Source organism: Ambystoma mexicanum, chromosome 7q (genome assembly GCF_040938575.1).
Source record: "Ambystoma mexicanum isolate Mex_15411 chromosome 7q, UKY_AmexF1_1, whole genome shotgun sequence".
Classification (NCBI taxonomy): domain Eukaryota; kingdom Metazoa; phylum Chordata; class Amphibia; order Caudata; family Ambystomatidae; genus Ambystoma; species Ambystoma mexicanum.
The window spans coordinates 270,385,725-270,403,146 of NC_090941.1; the positions used below are offsets into that span (position 1 = coordinate 270,385,725).

Sequence of the window (17,422 nt, forward strand, 5' to 3'; positions counted from 1 at the left end):
TGCATCAGTTGTCCAGCCAGGCCATGCAGGAAGAACTCTGTATTACACGTGCTGCCTTGCAAGAGGTAGCACGCGTATTACGAGAGGTTCTGCATACTGACCTATGTGTCATCGCCGAACAGAACCGGACTCACCCGTCTGGCAGACTTGCTGCCGACGAGGGGCAAGCTGCGCCTAGGCGTGGTCAGGCTCCTGTACCACGTCTACCCTTTCAGGAAGAGGCTGACACGGAGGACGAGATATCTCCCACACAGGTTGGGCTGTGCAGGCGTTGAGCCCATGGAGGTTTTTTTTTTGGTCTCAACATCACCGCATGTGGGTGTTGAGCTGCACCCTGTACCTCCCCCCTCCTGGGCGGCTCCCCCCGGGTCATATGTGTCCATTTTTGATTTTTCATTTTAATTTAGTTAGTTAACATTGTTTTTGATATTTTAATTAGGTAATGTAGGTTTTTTTATAATTAGTTTAATTAGTTAATATAGTTTAAAATTGCTTGTCTATTGTGCATTCATGTGACGGTGTGGTGCTTTGTGGTTTTTGAAAGCATCCACTGTCTGTTCCAGCTGGGCCCTTCAAGCTTGTCTCATGTATGTGTTTGCAGCTTAGGGTCCTGACTCACATAGGCCACTCCTGCTACCCTTATCCCTTTGCTCTCAAGGATGGTTCGGTGTTACAGTCATTTACACAAGGTCTTTGGACTGTCATATCTGTGGCCTGTCTGCTGCTGTACTACTTGTTTTAACACCCCTAGTGGGGATCACCTCACTCTGCTAGGGAGTAAATATAAGGACATATTATGCATGGGAGATTGGAACATTTGGTTAGAAAGAGACAACCTCCACCCTTATTATGGGGCTTTGACGAAATTCCTGGATATCATGACCAGGAGCTTACTACCATTAGCAGTCAGGGAAACAGGACATCAGAGGGAAAAAGGACGGGAGAGTATACCTGTGTGGGACCGGAACGCGTCTGATCTAGAGACAATCCCTGGGGAGGAAGTTGAAAATATATTGGCATGTATTGATTCCAATCTGACATGTGAGAAATTTTTTAGCAAAGGGGCAGAATTGATAAGGGAAATATGTGACAAATATGCACCACTTAGCCAAAAATTCTAAAACTTGGTTTAATCCAGCATTGAGCCTAATGCGCAAACAAGTCTGTCAGGCTAATAAACTCTGTCAGGCTAATAAACTCTGGAGATCATCCAAATCAGGGGAAGATGCAGAGAAGGCAAGAATCCGCCTAAGACAATATAAAAATGCCATTTTTATGCCATTTTTATGGCAAAAAAAGACTTTCTCCAAGAAGAAATTAAGTCAGCAGACAACCAACCCAAGGCTTTATTTGATGTAGTATCCAGGTTTAGGAATCCTAAATGTTTGTAAGTATTGACAGCTGACTCCCAGGAACAGGCCAACAAGTTTAACCATTTTTTCGAACAAAGAATTGTGGATATTCAGAGTATCAATGAAGTACGGGAGGCAGAAGAATGGGGTGATGTAGGAGAAGAGAAATCAGGTATAGAACATCAGGAAACTGGGGAGATTTTTAGCCTCCAGCCTACCGAACAGGCAACAATACAGGCCTTAATACTTCAACTAAAACCGAGGAAAGATTTAGCATTCCCTATGCCAGCCTGCACTGCTATCAGGTTGGCATCCAATCTTACCCCGTTTATAACAACCTTTGTGAATAAATCACTTGTAGAAGGCTATGTTCCCTGTGCACTCAAGAGCGCACTAGTAAAACCTCTATTGAAAAATGAAAAAACCCAGTCTAGACCCTGTGGTACTCAAAAACTATCGTCCGGTAGCCAACTTATGCTGGCCTACCAAAATTCTAGAGAAAATAGTTTGCAACCAATTTCAGCATTTTGTTGACAGTAAAGACATCCTGGACGAACATCAATCAGGATTTCTCCCTAACCATGGGACAGAGTCGGCTTTACTAGCAGTCCAGGATGACCTACTGGAAGCCGCAGATAGAGGTAGCAATTCAATATTGTTGATGCTCGACCTATCTGCGGCATTTGATACAGTCAACCATAAGACGGTTCTTCAATGAATCAGAAACATCAGGAGAGCAGACAAAGTAGTGGTAGATTGGTTTGACTCCTTTTTACAGGATAGAACACAGCGGGTAACACTGGGAGCTTTTCTCTCAGAACTAATACAACTGAGGTGTGGAGTCCCACAGGGTTCAGCACTCTCACCTCTGATCTTCAATTTATATATTCGACCACTATTTGACATCTTGAGGAGACACGGCCTACGATTTCACTCATATGCAGACGATACACAGATTTATGTGGAGACAGACAATCTGCTGGAGGCATTTGAGATGATAGACCGGTGTATGCAAGACATAAAAAAGTGATGGCCTGCAATCAACTACAACTCAATGCAGGGAAAACAGAAACAATTCTATTTAGATCACAGAAGAAAAACAGAGGGGAAGACACTAACTTTACCCAACAGATCCTGCGAGTGAGTATTCCTTTTTCTGGGAAAGAGAAAAACCTTGGGTGTATCTGGCAAGAGAATCTGGCCAGTGAAGATCAGGTAGGGGCAAAAGTAAAAGCAGTATATCACTCTTTGGGGATGCTTAGAAATGTGCTTCCCTTCTTAACACCTCAAGACTTTCCTGTAGTGGTGGGAGCTTTGGTAAATTCCCACCTTGACTAATGCAATAGTCTAATGACAGGGATTCTGAGGAAACAAATGTTAAGACTGCAGAGGGCCCAGAATGCAGCAGTCAGGCTAACGGCCCGTCTGGGTAAAAGAGACCATGTGTCTACAGCCAGGAAAGCGCTGCACTGGCTGATGGTGGAAGATCGCATCAAATTCAAGGTGGCATGTCTGGTGTACAAGTGCTACTACAAACTTGCACCCCGATATCTGAACACCAGAATCTGCCACTACTACCCAGTTAGAGAACTCCGATCGGAAGAAATACTCCTGCTATGTGTCCCGAGGACAAAACGCATCTCCAAAGGCAACAGAAGGTTCTCCGTGTTTGGCCCTAAGCTTTGGAACCAGCTGCCTTTTGGCATGCGCTCATGTTTTACCCTGGCAAGATTTAGAAAGGAACTGAAAACTTTCCTATTGAAGTGAACCTACCCACTCAGGGCTACTTCCAGCTTCCACAGCGATATGTTCAATTCCCTAGTTAACATCTGCGCCCGTATGCAGTTTTATGCCTGTTGCACATAACAAATGTTTAAAATTCAAATTCAAATTCAAAATTGTGGGGGTTTTATCCATGGCATGTCTGCATTGAATTTGGGTAGGTTCATGATTGATGTGTCCATTAATTGATATACATTGTGTTGTATGTTTATTTTCTTTCCTGTACATGTGCTTGATGCACTTCATGCTGTAGACAGTGGCCGGCACCCTTTGCCTGTCAAAGTCACACTGATGGTGGGAGGAATTCTGATGTAGGTCTCTGACATAGCCCAGTCACAACCAGCATGAAGAGACACACACAGGGAACTTTCCAGCGTTAATTATATGTTTTGTGCCCTTTCTGCAGGAGAATGAGCCTCCAGACCACCTTTGCGAGCAGACATGGGCCATTGTATAACAGACAGCTGGCCACGTTCGGTGGGGCAGATATGCGCATGTGTGCGCAAGCAGTGCCACAGGGCTTGTGCTCAGACGTCCAACAGAAGCAGAAGTGTTTCCAGGAGCTCCAGGCAAGGTGAGCAGCACAAGGGGGCCACACTGCAGCCAACCTTCCACCAGGCCACTTGCACATGCATGCTAAGTAGCGCCACTGATGGGTAGCTTGGACAGATATTGTTGTTGAAGCGCACAGTACAGCTAAAATGCGTTGGGGGACAAATGGCAAGTTGCTTTCCAAGTTGTCAGGGGCACACGCAGGGGCTGTCGCACATATCCTCCGGTCCACCCTGCTCCATAGAAGCAGAGTTATTAGCGCAATAGCATTCTAGTCAGAAACTGAAGCAGCGCATAGGGACACCCAGCAATGCACAGACCTGTGTGCAGTGCATATCAGTTGCATGTGCAAATTGACATGTGCACTACCTATTTTAATCTGCGGATGCCAGAACACAACTTGTACTGAAGTTGCACATCGCTATACGCATCTATCTGCTCACCCAGGGACCATTGTATGAAGTGTGATTCTTGACGCATTGGTCTTCCATTTGCCTCGCGCCCACGTGCTCCTGCCTTACTGCATTGACAGTATTGACAGTGTATGAACCATCACGGGGGCAAGCTAACGTATGGGTACAAAGCAGCAGACAAGAGTGTTTGTTTGTGGAGGAGTCACTTACTTTGGGGCATTTATGGTGTTGTGTGTGTTGTAGACACACACAGATTAGTAACTCACACTCTCTTTGCAGCATTGAACTGCTCCTGTTACCGGACCTGAGAATGCGCAGGCAGGAGGCCAGCACTCACCCCAGAGATAAGTCTCTCTTTGGCTTGCATTTCACTCATTTGGTAAAATGTCATACTTGACAACCCTACCGATTTAGGCGGTAGGATACCGCTTTTTAAGCAGTCCTACCGCCTACCGATGTAGTGGCAACAAATACCGCTTTTTGTAAAAATAAAAAAAAAATGTTTTTTTTGTACAAAAATCGGTAGGGTTGGCAAGTATGCCAGTAGGGAGCCTTTGGTCCTTCTTCTGAACTAGTCCTGTTGCAAAACCAAGGAACTAGCATTGCCTCACGTATGTCCTGTACATCTAAATCCCCTCCTCTGGTGAGGATTGAAGGACCTTATGGCACCCAATTGAGACTCCATGTGCTCGCTCATCCTGCAGCAAAGGTTCAGTGAATCTTGGGGCTTCATCTTTCCTCACAGTGTATCTTATTGAGGCATTGCTCGGAAATCAGACCAAAGGCCAATCCAGTTGTTATGCATTTGAGGATTCATACTACCCCTGATATATATCCCCATGCATTCATTTGAGTTCCAACAGTCACTGGGCCTTTCCACTCATCCTCCCAGTGGGGGGACAGGAGAACCTGTATTGGTTTCTCTGTGAGCGGAAAATGTATGTAAAAGGCTAGCCCATTGGCCCCACTAGATGTTTTGGCCACCATTTCTCATCAGCACTAACCCGCAGTGTCATAGGTGAAGGATCATGGGGGTTGTAGGCCAAAACATCTGGATGGTAACTGGTTGCACTTCACATACAGTGCCTACTATGACCACCTGTGCCTAGGGATTGTGGAATGCAGTACACAGATCTCAGCAGCTTTCGGCAGGATCAACCACTCCATTCACACAAACAGACTCTTCGACCTAGACATCAGAGACACTGCCCTTAGATGCATCTCCTCTTTCCTCTATGGCTGCTCCCAAATCATTTTCCTCCCTCCTTTCTCCTCTGCCCCCGCCCAGTCCCCCACAGAGTCCCTCAGGGAGCCACCCTCTCCACTTCAACATCTACATTTTGACCCTCCTGTGCTCATCTACGCTCAACTATGCCGATGACACTCAAATCACCTTCAAGATCCCCAACTCCCTGTCTTCACCCCTCCCAGATCTTGCCTCTCAGACGTAGACTGCTGGATGATGAACAACCACTTCCTCCTCGATCCTGGGAAACTTGAAATCCTAATCTGTGGCCAAACAGCTCTCTTTCCCCAACCTACCTCATGGCCGCCTTCCGTAGGACCCCTGCCACTAGATCGCCCTCCGTCAAAAACCTAGAATGCACCTTTGGCTCGTACTGACCCTCTCGCGCCACATCTCGCACCACATCTATGCTGTCTCCAGATCATGCACCGTCGACCTCCGCATTCTCAAGCAGATCTTTCCATCGCTCTTCTACCCCTATTAAGTCTCTGCAATCATGGCGATCATCTTCTCGCACCTAGACTACTCCAATTCCCTCTATCTAGGGTGCCTGCTTTTCAACTCAGAAAGCTCCAACAGATCCAAAACTCTGCAGCATGGCTTCTCACCTAGAGAACACATCTGCCACACACTCAGGGTACTTCACTGGCTCGACAGGCCTCCTTCAAAGCCATGTGTGCCATCCTTAAGAAAGACCCTGCTTTCCTCAAAAAGAAACTCACATGCTCCCGCCCCACCTGAATACTCAGATCATGTTCAACACACCTCCTGGTAGTCCCCCCACTTCAAGTTCTCCAGACTAGGAGGAGCCTGCTTCTGCGTCCTTGTACCCACTTTCTGGAACCCACTTCCCCTGTCTCTCCATCTCAGTATGGATCACCTGGCTGTTCCCTCATGCATTCTGAACCCCCACCAGCGCTCCCCACAGACTCTAGCACCAACCAGCAGCCAGACCCCGGCTCCCACGTATCTGCCTTTCAGCTACCATGCCTCGTCTCTGATTTATCTTTCTGAGATCTTCCCCCTGCCACCTTCCCCTTAGCCACCGCCTCATCCGTAGGAGTCAAGAGGGCATCTAGTAACCTGCACATGATGAGAATTCTGAGGGTGGGAATGGTTTTGCACTCAAACGGACTCTGAGGGTGGGCATTATATCACACTTAAGCAAACCTTTGGGTCAAGCAATTGGAGCCAATTGGGGTTTTAAATATTTTATTAGCCAATATGTGGACATTGGGTCCGTGTGAGTCCAAGCTCTCCAACATTTTAATTCCCATATTACAAACCATTCACAACAAAATCTATTTTGCTCAATATTCCATCTCTGTATACACCCCGGATGACAGCTGAAAGCACCCAAATTATGATTTTGCCAAACCAATCAAAATGAAAAGTTAGAATTGGCGTTTAAAAGTGGCATCCGTTTAGACACGTATGAACTAGCTGCAACTTGTATGCTATGTTCCAAAGATACCAAAGCCAGCGGTTGCACCAGCTAGGATAGCACAAACAGTAATGTTTTAGACTGCTATATAGTATCTCGAGGTGCCCCTTTTCTTAGTGGAGGTCCAAAAGACGGACAGGAGTAGGACTGACTTGTCAAATAGTTAACATCTGCAGCTGCAGACAAGAGCAACATTTCAGCATGGTTTTAACCGGCCAACATGGAGTCACTTTCACACTAACCAGCAGAGCAACAAGTCCTTTCAAGTAGCATGTTCAATACACAGGGTAATGCACTAGTGTCTTTACAGTGCCACAGAACCAGAAAATTAATTAAAACAAACAGAAAACAGTATTGGTGTTTCCACAAGAACTGCATCCTTAAAAGAAGTACTTGCAGTGTATACAAGTCCACTTGATTAGGTATTTGAAATACAACTTTATTATGGTCTAAACGAAAAAAAGGAACGGGAATGACAGTAACAAACAGGGTTCACCACTGAAGTGATGTGACTGTAACAGTCTTTAAATTAGATTTGAAACTTGAGGGGTAAAGTAATTCCAGTCCAAAACAGCTAAATACGCAGGTCCAAAATATGAAGGAATTAATTTTACTGCCACATTCACTCTGAAGCCCATTCATCTCCTTCAGCATCCGAAAGATTAAGCACATGTTCTGCTCAGCTAGATAATAAAGTGGCAAACACGCTGCACCATCGACATCACAGGACAGTTGCCTATAAAACTAGACTTCTGACGCTGGGCTCCATCCGCGCTCCCTCACAGATCGTCGTCTTCATCTAGCAGTGCAGTGGTTTGGGCAATCTGTAAATCTTGTTCATACTGTGCTGCCAATGCTGGGTCCATAACAACTTCAGGGGGTGCGAGGGCAGGCATTGCTACAAACTCCAAGTTGGGATCACCAATCAGCTTTCTTGCAAGCCACAGGAAGGGTTTTTCAAAGTTGTAGTTACTCTTGGCAGAAATATCGTAGTACTGGAGATTCTTCTTCCTGTGAAAGACTATGGATTTCACCTTCACCTTCCTGACTTTAATATCCACTTTGTTGCCACAGAGCACAATGGGGATGTTTTCACAGACTCGTATGAGGTCTCGATGCCAGTTGGGGACATTCTTATATGTGACTCTTGATGTGACGTTAAACATAATTATATATTTTTTGCCCTGGATTTAGAAGTCATGGTTGTAGGGTGCGCAAGTACACAGAATCCGAGGAACGTTCTTCAGTGGGGATGTGTCAAAGCTGCTGCTTTTATAATGGTGTGTTCTTACTGGCAGCAGTTAGCAGGCCAGTGCAACCTCTCCAGACTGTCAGAGGCACCCGTGAGATCCGCTCCAGGACTTCTGGATATCAACAGCCACATGGTTCACTGTACCTCAGCTCCCCGGTGCCAGACATCTCCATGCTGGGGCGAGCCGCTGAAGCAATGGCAAGGCACTCCTCCTCATGAGTTCTGGGAGGTGTGAGCTTGCGCCAGAAGCTAGGGGGGAAACCGCACGTTTCAGCCCCGCCCTGCGCAAGTGTCGCCACTTCCACCCGCCTGCAAGTGCAATATGCTATTTCTTCAGCGTAGCTGCACAACGCAGCACCCCTCTCTCCGGCACCTGCTACATACTTGCCAACCCTACTGATTTAGGCGGTAGGATACTGCTTTTTAAGCAGTCCTACCGCCTACCGATTTAGTGGCAACAAATACTGATTTTTTTCAATATTTTTGAAATTTTAAGATTCCTACAGATTTTTGGCCACAGAATGTGGGCATGTATGCAATGTGTATGATGAACATGTTTTGTCTGATTGAGTATGTGTTATTGTGAATAGTTGTTTTTGTATTTCCCTACTTTCCCTTGCCAATCCTACTCCCCTCTCCTGCCCCTTTCCGGTTATCCTGAATACCACTGCCTGTCCAAACAACATATCCCTGACCCTCCTTCCCGACCGGGGTCTCAGAGGCCTGTCTAAGTTTGACCTTGCAGGCGCCCAGACCACGGAGGGGGTGGTTGGTTTGTGCCACTCCTGCGCCTGGACAATGGAGCTGTGACACTACCCATCAGTTGGTGCATCATCATTGTATATTATGTACCGAACATGGTACCCATCCTGTTGTAGCATTGTTAAACTGTGCTACCTTGGTTGTTCTATCATTGTGCTTGGACATGTGCCTGGACATTTTCTGCTACTTCAAGTCATCTACTGGAGACTGTTCAAGGGTTTTTTGGTGCCTACAGGCTTTTTCCCTGGTTTGTGAATTTGGCTCCTTAGAGTTCTCTGCAATTTGGTATTTTTGCCAGTCAAGGTGGCCTCTGAGGGGGCTGGACCCTATTTACACGCAAGGTGGAACATGGAGACCAAGGGGTAGGGTGATCCTGTGGCAAGGTAGACTTGAATGAAGAAGGCTACATACCCCAGACACAGTTGTTCAGTAGGTCATGGTGATGTGTGAATGAGGGAGGGCCTTTTGTTGTTGGACAGTTGGCTTGGGCTGCAGTGTTTTGGGCACTCTGACATTGTAATTGTGGGGTACTATGTACATGATGTGTTCTGCTGGTAAATGCCTGTTCCTGTGTTGTCTTTATTTTTCAGGTGTGAGAGGATTGGTGTGGTTTGACATGCTGGGGTGTACACATGGGCAATGTTCACATGTGATGTGTACAGGACACTGAGGGTCACTTGATTTCACGTGGATGTATTGAGTGCATGTCCCTACTGAAACACACAGTTGCACAATGATCCACCACATGTACAACCACCCTTCCATGGCCACAGGTGCACACAGATTGCCTTCTGGGGCCCGCTGTGTCCCTGCAGCACATGATCTATGACCGTTTGGGGATCCTGTACATGCATCCTTTTCATGTGATGCTCAAAGTGTATCTCAAACACAATGGCTGCTCACTGTGCTGTGTGCTGAGCAGTGTGATGCAGGAGACACACACAGCACACGGATTTTGGAGTCGGGATTTTTCCTTGCCCAATGTGCATGTGAACAGGCATTCAGTGTTATGTTCATGCTACGACTGGTGGAATGCATTTGTGTATGACTTGGTATGTGTGGGAGGTTGTTGGTCAGTCATTTCATCTGATTCCATGTCAGGCGTCATTGTCTGAAGCCACTCTCCATTTATCACATGTCACTTCATATCTTATTGGTCGTGTGTTGGGCTTTTGCTATTGCTTGCCATGTCATGGTGTGGCAGACAAGGGTGATGTGGGTTGGGAGGGTTTGGGTGACATACCAGGGATTGTCATGGCCTGTTTTGCGGGGGGTGGTGTGATACACACCTTGCATGTGCTCCTTTTAGTCACACAGGATTGTTTAGGTTAAGTAGCTAGGGATGCACACAATGTAGCACTTCCATGGCAACTTTCTCAGGGTGGTAAGGTTGTGACAGTTGACTGTCTCTTTGTCATCATCGATTGTCACCTGGTATGTGGCAGGCCTGTGTGCACTCCGCAGGGGTGAAAGTTTAGGTGAAAAATGTGGCCACAAGCTGGGTCCGGGACGCCTCGCCACGTGCCCTATCCCCTCCCATGGGCAGTGCCTGTGCCTGTGGTTGGGGATGTGGGGGCACCACCATGTCCACCGGTACACCATGCCGTGTTGCAACATTGTGCAGGACACATGCTGCCACAATGATTCTGCACACTACTGGGGGTGCATATTGCAGCTGGGCGCCAGAACGCTCAAGGGAGCAGAAGCATGACTTGAGCACTCCGAATATGCGCTCCACTATGCCCCTGGTTGCAATATGGGCAGCATTGTATCTTACCTGGGGTGGTGTGGTGGGGTTCCGGATTGGTGTCATCATGTGGTTGCTTAGAGGGTAGGCACTGTCCCCTGGGAATGTGATAATGGTTCTGATTATTAGGGTTTGTGTATTTGTCTGTGGGTGACATGCATGTATGTGCAGGGGCATTTGTACTCACCTAGGAGCCATGTTTCGCCATGCTGCCCAGCTTCCAGGTCCCGGCTCAGGGCAGACATTCTATATATGAAACTGTCATGGGTGGAGCCAGGGTAGTTTGCATAGTCAGAGGTGATGATTCCCTTTGCATCGCATATGACCTGCACATTGATGGAATGCCAGTGCTTGCCGTTTCGATAGATGTACTCACTGGCCCTAGGTGGACGTAGGGCCACATGGGTGCCATTTATGGCACCAAGCACTTTGGGGAAGTGTGCCCCCCTGTAAAAGTCCTGGACCACGGCCTGCCTTTCTGCGGGTGTTCTGTGCATGAATATGTGTCTGCGGACTCAGGGGCGCGCAGTCATGATTGCCAACACCTGGTGTAGGCAGCATGACTGCGTGGCCTGTGAGCCCCCCCGCCACTATGGCAGTAGTCCACTGAAATGACCCAGTGGCCAAAAAATGCAGGGCATTGAGCACCTTATCCAAGGGGTGCAATGCTTGGGAGCAAAGGGTGGGGCATGTAAGGTCATCTTCCCACTCCCTGACCAGGTCTAGGATGATACGAGCTGGAAACCTATACCTGCCATACACCTGGTCGTCAGGCATCCCAAAAAAGCTAGTCTGGGGGGAAAAAATGCAGGCCGTGGCTATTCTCCTCCTCCTGCGGTGTCCCACGATCAGTGGTGTGACAATTGGGGCATTCATCGTAGATGTATTTACGTGTTTGCGCGCACTTTTATACTGTGCGCAGGGACGCTTACGCCTGCCTTCGTGTGGCCCACGTGTTGACGCCTGTGCGTGTCTTTTAGCGTGCGCGTGTTTCCTGTATTCAATTCCATGAATACATGTTGTTCGCGTGCGTGTGGGCGTTCCGTCTATTTCCCTGCAGTACTTCCCCAGTCACGCCTTCTTTTTCACGCGTTGTTCCCCATTCCGCGTGTTACGCCCCGTGTCCCGCCCCCTTTTTGGTGTGTGCGCCAACGTTGTGCACTTTCCCTGTGCGCGCCGCGCACAGCGTTCGGGATGTTGTAATGACGTGCGCGCCCGCGTGCGCCACGCACGGATTTGGCACACATCCAGGGGAAAACACACACAGGCCCTTCCTTGAATCGCACGTGTGGGCGTGCGCTTACTTTTTCACGCTTGCGCCAGCTTGCGCCAGCTTGCGCTGAGATTTTCAGCGCACATTTGTTCCATGAATTGTCCCCTGATTTGTCTATAGCCTGTATCATTTTTCCATGTTTGAGGGGCTTTTTATTGTACGCAATCATGCCTCTTGCTTTCCAGCCAGGCAAATATTCCACAAAGCTGTTTCGTGCATAATCAGAATCAGTCACCAGGACAATTTCACTAAATTTATTATCGAATGCAGTAGTAATTGCTTTATAAATAGCTGCCAATTCCGCTACCTGACCACTCCTAGCCCCAATTCTCATCCCTATATTGGGAATGCCTTCACATTTCAACCAGACATTTCCTATTCCTGATACCAATTGTTTATTACTGTCATTTTCAATGTGAAAAGCACAACCGTCAACATATATAGTTGGCAAATCCTTGCATGTCTTTTCATCAAAAGCTTTGTGTGGTGATTGTTCAAACCCCTGTAAACTAGATTCCACTTCTACTTCATTTGATACATGTTCAGCTGCACAGTCATGTAAATCTGCGCAACTGGGCTCTTTTTTATTTTGGCCATACCTCACTTCTATGGGAAAGCCTTGTAATGCCAATGTCCATGAAGTAATTCTGGACTGTGCTAGATTGCCTGACCTAATCCTTTTACTCTAAAAACTGCAATGGTTGATGATTTGTCTCAATGATTACCTTTTCTCCCTGAACAATGGGGCGGAAATGCTGTAACGCCCACACAGTGGTCAAAATGGCCTTTTCACATTCACTGTATTTAATTTCAACTTGAGGATTGCCTTACTTGCATAAGCAATGGTTTTGTGATTCAAATAATTTTTTTGAGATAACACTGCTGACATACAATGTTCAGAGAAACCTATTTCTATAAAGAAATCCCTGTTCTTTATGGTATATGCTAAGCATGGTGCCTTTATTAGACATTCCTTTAATTTAGCCACTGCCTCAGATTGCTCTTTTTCCCATTTCCAAGGTGTAGTCAGCTTCAGTAGTTTAGTCAATGTTTGAGTAATTTCAGCATCATTTTCAATAAATGTCCTGTTATATCCCGTCATTCCTAATAAACTTTTTAAACCTTTCACACTTCTAGGGTCTTTTAATTTCTGTATGGCCTGCACCTTTTTCTTTTGTGGGTTTAGTCCATGTTCGGTCACTTCATGGCCTAGAAAATTCACCTTTTTCTTGCACCATTGTGCTTTCTGAACCCTCAAAGTGGTTAATAACCACTGAACAAGTTATCATGCCATGTCCTTTTCGAGAGAGGGGCGCCTGCTACTTTTTTTGTATTTTTGGAAGGAACTTGGGGTTGGTCACCCAAAGTTACCTGGGGGCAACCAGATGTGGACTCCCTACTCACTGTGCTCAGAGAGGCGCAGCTTCACCTCACTGATGATGCCCAACAAGGCTGAAACACGTGTATGGGGTTGCTGTTGGTACTCTTGTTCAGCGAGGAATTGCTATAGCATTTCGGTGCTGGACTGCCCATGTGGGCAGGACAAAGACTGATATGCAAATGGATATTCCCCATCTGTGAAGGGTACAGTGAGCATAAAGCAGATGGCTGTGAACTCTCAAAGTGGTTAATAACCACTGAACAGGTTATCATGCCGTGTTCTTTTCGAGAGAGGGGCGCCTGCTAACTTTTTTGTATTTTTGGAAGGAACTTGGGGTTGGTCACCCTAAGTTACCTGGGGGCAACCAGACGTGGACTTCCTGCTCACTGTGCTCAAAGAGGCGCAGCTTCACCTCACTGATAATGCCCAATGAGGCTGAAACACGTGTATGGGGTTGCTGTTGGTACTCTTGTTCAGAGAGGAATTGCCATAGCATTTCGGTGCTGGACTGCCCATGTGGGCAGGACAAAGACTGATATGCAAATGGATATTTACCATCTGTGAAAGGTACAGTGAGCAAAAAGCAGATGGCCGTGAACTCTCAAAGTGGTTAATAACCACTGAATAGATTATCATGCCGTGTTCTTTTCGAGAGAGGGGCGTCTGCTACCTTTTTTTGTGCTTTCTATAAAGATACTTTGGCACCCGCCTTTTGCAATTGACCAAGAAATGTCTAATTTCATCAAAATGGCTTTTTAAGCTTTCATTTATTATCAGGACATCATCCACATAAACTATAGTTCCTCTTTCAGCTGCATCAGGCATAGCCTTTCTCAAAAATATACCAAATTCACTCCCACTATTGACATACCCGAATGGTGTTCTAACCCATGCGTTTTGGGTCTTATCAAATGAAAATGATAACAAATTCTGAATATCCTCTGCCAATGGCACACACCAATATCCAGATGTGAGATCTAATGTAGTAAACACCTTTGAACCATGCACCTGATCAAGGCCTTGATCAATGAATGGCAGTGGCCATCTGGATACTGGCACTCTTTTATATAATTCTCTCAAATCTGCACACAGACGCCATTGACCATTTGGCTTTAACACACCCAAAATAGGAGTGTTGGATGTGCTATGAATGGGCCTGATAATTCCCTGAGACTCCAAGTTATTAATTATTTCTGCCAGTGACTCTAAACATGCCAGTGGTAATCTATATTGGTGCACAAATACTGGATTTCTACTTCACCCTTCCGGTAAAGTGGCAACATATGCATCTTTAGCAAAGACATCTTTAAATTCCATAAATATTTTTCTCAATTCATTTTTATCTTCATTGCTATCACATGCATCTGCCAACAAAATCTGTTCCTCTACCATTTTTGAGAATTCTGGGAAATCCTCCAGTGGAGGAATCTTTGTGCTTCCTTCTAACTGTGTGTCTGTGTCTCTCTGTATAGCTGCCACTCTTAAATATTTTGGCATGTTAGCCTCCACTTCAATGTGCTGATTTTCTGTTTCATTTTCATTTAAGTCAATACTATATAATCCTCTTGGTGACAGCACACTGTCTCATTTGAATAATAAGGGTACACAGATTGAATTTTAAAGATCCCTTTCAGCTGAGAATCCAGATATTCTGGCAATACACCCCCTGCATCTACATAACCTTCAGGGATATTTCCAATTACCATGTTATTGAAATCTGCAGTATATTGTGATTTTTGTATGGCCATTCTTAATGAAGAATGTTCCTCTAAATTAATATCCTGATGTCCTTTATTATTCACCATATTTTTTACAGATCCTTCTCCAACATCTATCAATGGGGTGTATTCATAATCCAGGCCTTGTTGTTTTATAGATTCATTTAAACACCCAAATGCATCAGAATCTTTTATTTGCTGTCCATTCTTGCACTTTAGCGTTATTGCAACCTGCTTGGTGAATGCAGGAATAGTAGTATCCTTCCTCACCTGTAATTCAATTGCATATGGGACCAGTTGTGCGCAATGATAAACCTTTCTTTTGTCTTCAAATTCAGGTGCAGGCCCACCTAGCCGTGACCATATTTTTGATTAAGGAAATCTAACACCATACACATTCTTTGCATGATATCATTGCCCATGTAAAAATCATTTTGTGTCCCACTCACTATCCACACATTATAGAAAAAAAAATTCTGCCCAAATTTCTGCCCAATATTAATCTTTAGCATGCATCTGCCTGCAATTCGGTTTTCAAAGTCTGGACTGTCCAGAGACATATTGGTTTTTAATTCTAAATTTTGGGATCTCCTCCCTCTCCATTATTTTCTGCAGTAATTTCTCATTAATAAAGCTTCTTTCCTGTTCAAGCGCTAAGGTGGCTTTTATCACTTTAGAATGGTTATTTATACAAATGTGAACACATAGTTGCTCATCTTCATTGTGTATTTCAGCAAGAGTGGTCATGTGTTTTTCTGTGTCTTTTTTATTAATATTTAGTATTCTGTTTGCATTTCTTTTCTTTTAAATGGAAGCGCAATGTGTTCTCATCTATTTCAGTTTGCCATTTTTTCCTAGGGTCTAGATAAATCTGCACAGATTGTTTTTCCTTTCCACTTTGCATTTTATCTTGACAGATCAAAATGACAGTAACGCTAGATATACAGCTATTCTGGAGGTATACCTCCACTGCATCATTCATTTTGGCAGCGATATGGCATTCATTTATACTGCTGTTTTGTGATTTTATTTTCTTAGGTCTCAATGGTTTTTTGGTTAAGGACCACAGTACTCCATTCACCTCATCTATGAGAGGAGACAATCTTTTCAGGCAGTCTGTCCCCCATCAAAAATTGAATTTCACAAACAGATGTGATCAATACTTCTTGTTTCATTCTGTGTTTTCCTATCTTTATGTCAACTTCGGTAACACCTATAATAGGCACCTCTTCACCATTAAAATTATGCACCGGACCTTCACTTTTCCTCACTGTGATCTGATTCTGTGGAGATCTCCCTTCATTGATACTTTTTACCAATTCTTTGGACATAATTGTGGCCTGTGCGCCGGTGTCAATCATCGCAAATGTATTGCATTTCTCTCCCACAGTGATAGGAGCATAATACCTGTCTTCAACTTCCTCTAATACACAAAAAAAGTGTGAATTCTTACTGATTTCAGGACTCACCTTTCTCAAGCCTTTTTCATTTTTGGCTAAGCCCATTGGAAAATGGAAAGACATTTTTCCCTCCTTTCTGTCCATTTCTGTGTGGGAGACTTTATTAATTTCCCCATATTCATAGGTCTTTTGGAGTGTGGCCACTGTTCGCCCATCCATCCAGGGATCATCAGAGGTCACACTACAATTCTCCAATTGAATATGTATAAAATCATCACTTGGTAATCTGCCAATTCTGTGCATTTGTGGTTATTTGGTATGGTACCAGTCTTTTTAACTTCTTTGAAAATCTGTGGCTCAAAGAACTTTTCAGATTGATCTGCACCCTCCTTTTGAATATCTATTCTTTCTGCCTGTGTTTGGTTAGTGTTTTGATTGCCCAGGGAAGGGGTTCTAGCATCCCCACTTACTCCCTGTTCACTTGTATTACCTGTGCATGAGCTGTCTTTCTTAAATCTGTCCCTTTGTTCTTTTGGAGATTCATGTTTTTCTTTTTCATTTGTGCAAATTCCTGCTGTATGATTTAGCTCCAAATTAAACCAAACTTTTTAGATGTATTTGCACTGTCTGTCACATGTTCATTTGCCGGTACTTTAATTTTTAAATCATTAGGCATCTCAGAGTCATTATGCACAATCACATCAGGGAAATCTGTTTTCTTAGCATTGCAGGTATCATAAATACTAAGTCACTTGTCAGAAACCACCCGTTCATTGCTATGGCCTTCTGCCCCCTCCTTTGATGACTGTTTTTGTGCTGTAAAGAGCTTTCCTATTTGCTCAGCCAACATTAACACTTGGGCCTCGAGACACTGGAATATTTCCATTTCTCTAGAATCCTCTCTCTGTGGCCTAGGTCGATATGGGTGATTTTCCCCCTGATTGAATCTATTCTGATATCTCTCAGGAGAATGATTTCTGTTGGGATTGCTTCTGAACTCTTGATTCATATGTGGAGGGGAGCGGGTGAACCCATCCTTTGGTTGTAGTCCCCTGGTGGTGGTGATCCATTGTATTGACGTGGAGCAAAACTCATATTCT

At 45.1% G+C, this 17,422-nt stretch overlaps 1 pseudogene; it reads right to left on the bottom strand.

The window, feature by feature from the left end:
• Window positions 1-7,207: 7,207 nt before the first annotated feature.
• LOC138528590 (GTP-binding nuclear protein Ran pseudogene) lies at window positions 7,208-7,955 on the bottom strand (annotated as a pseudogene).
• Window positions 7,956-17,422: the final 9,467 nt, after the last annotated feature.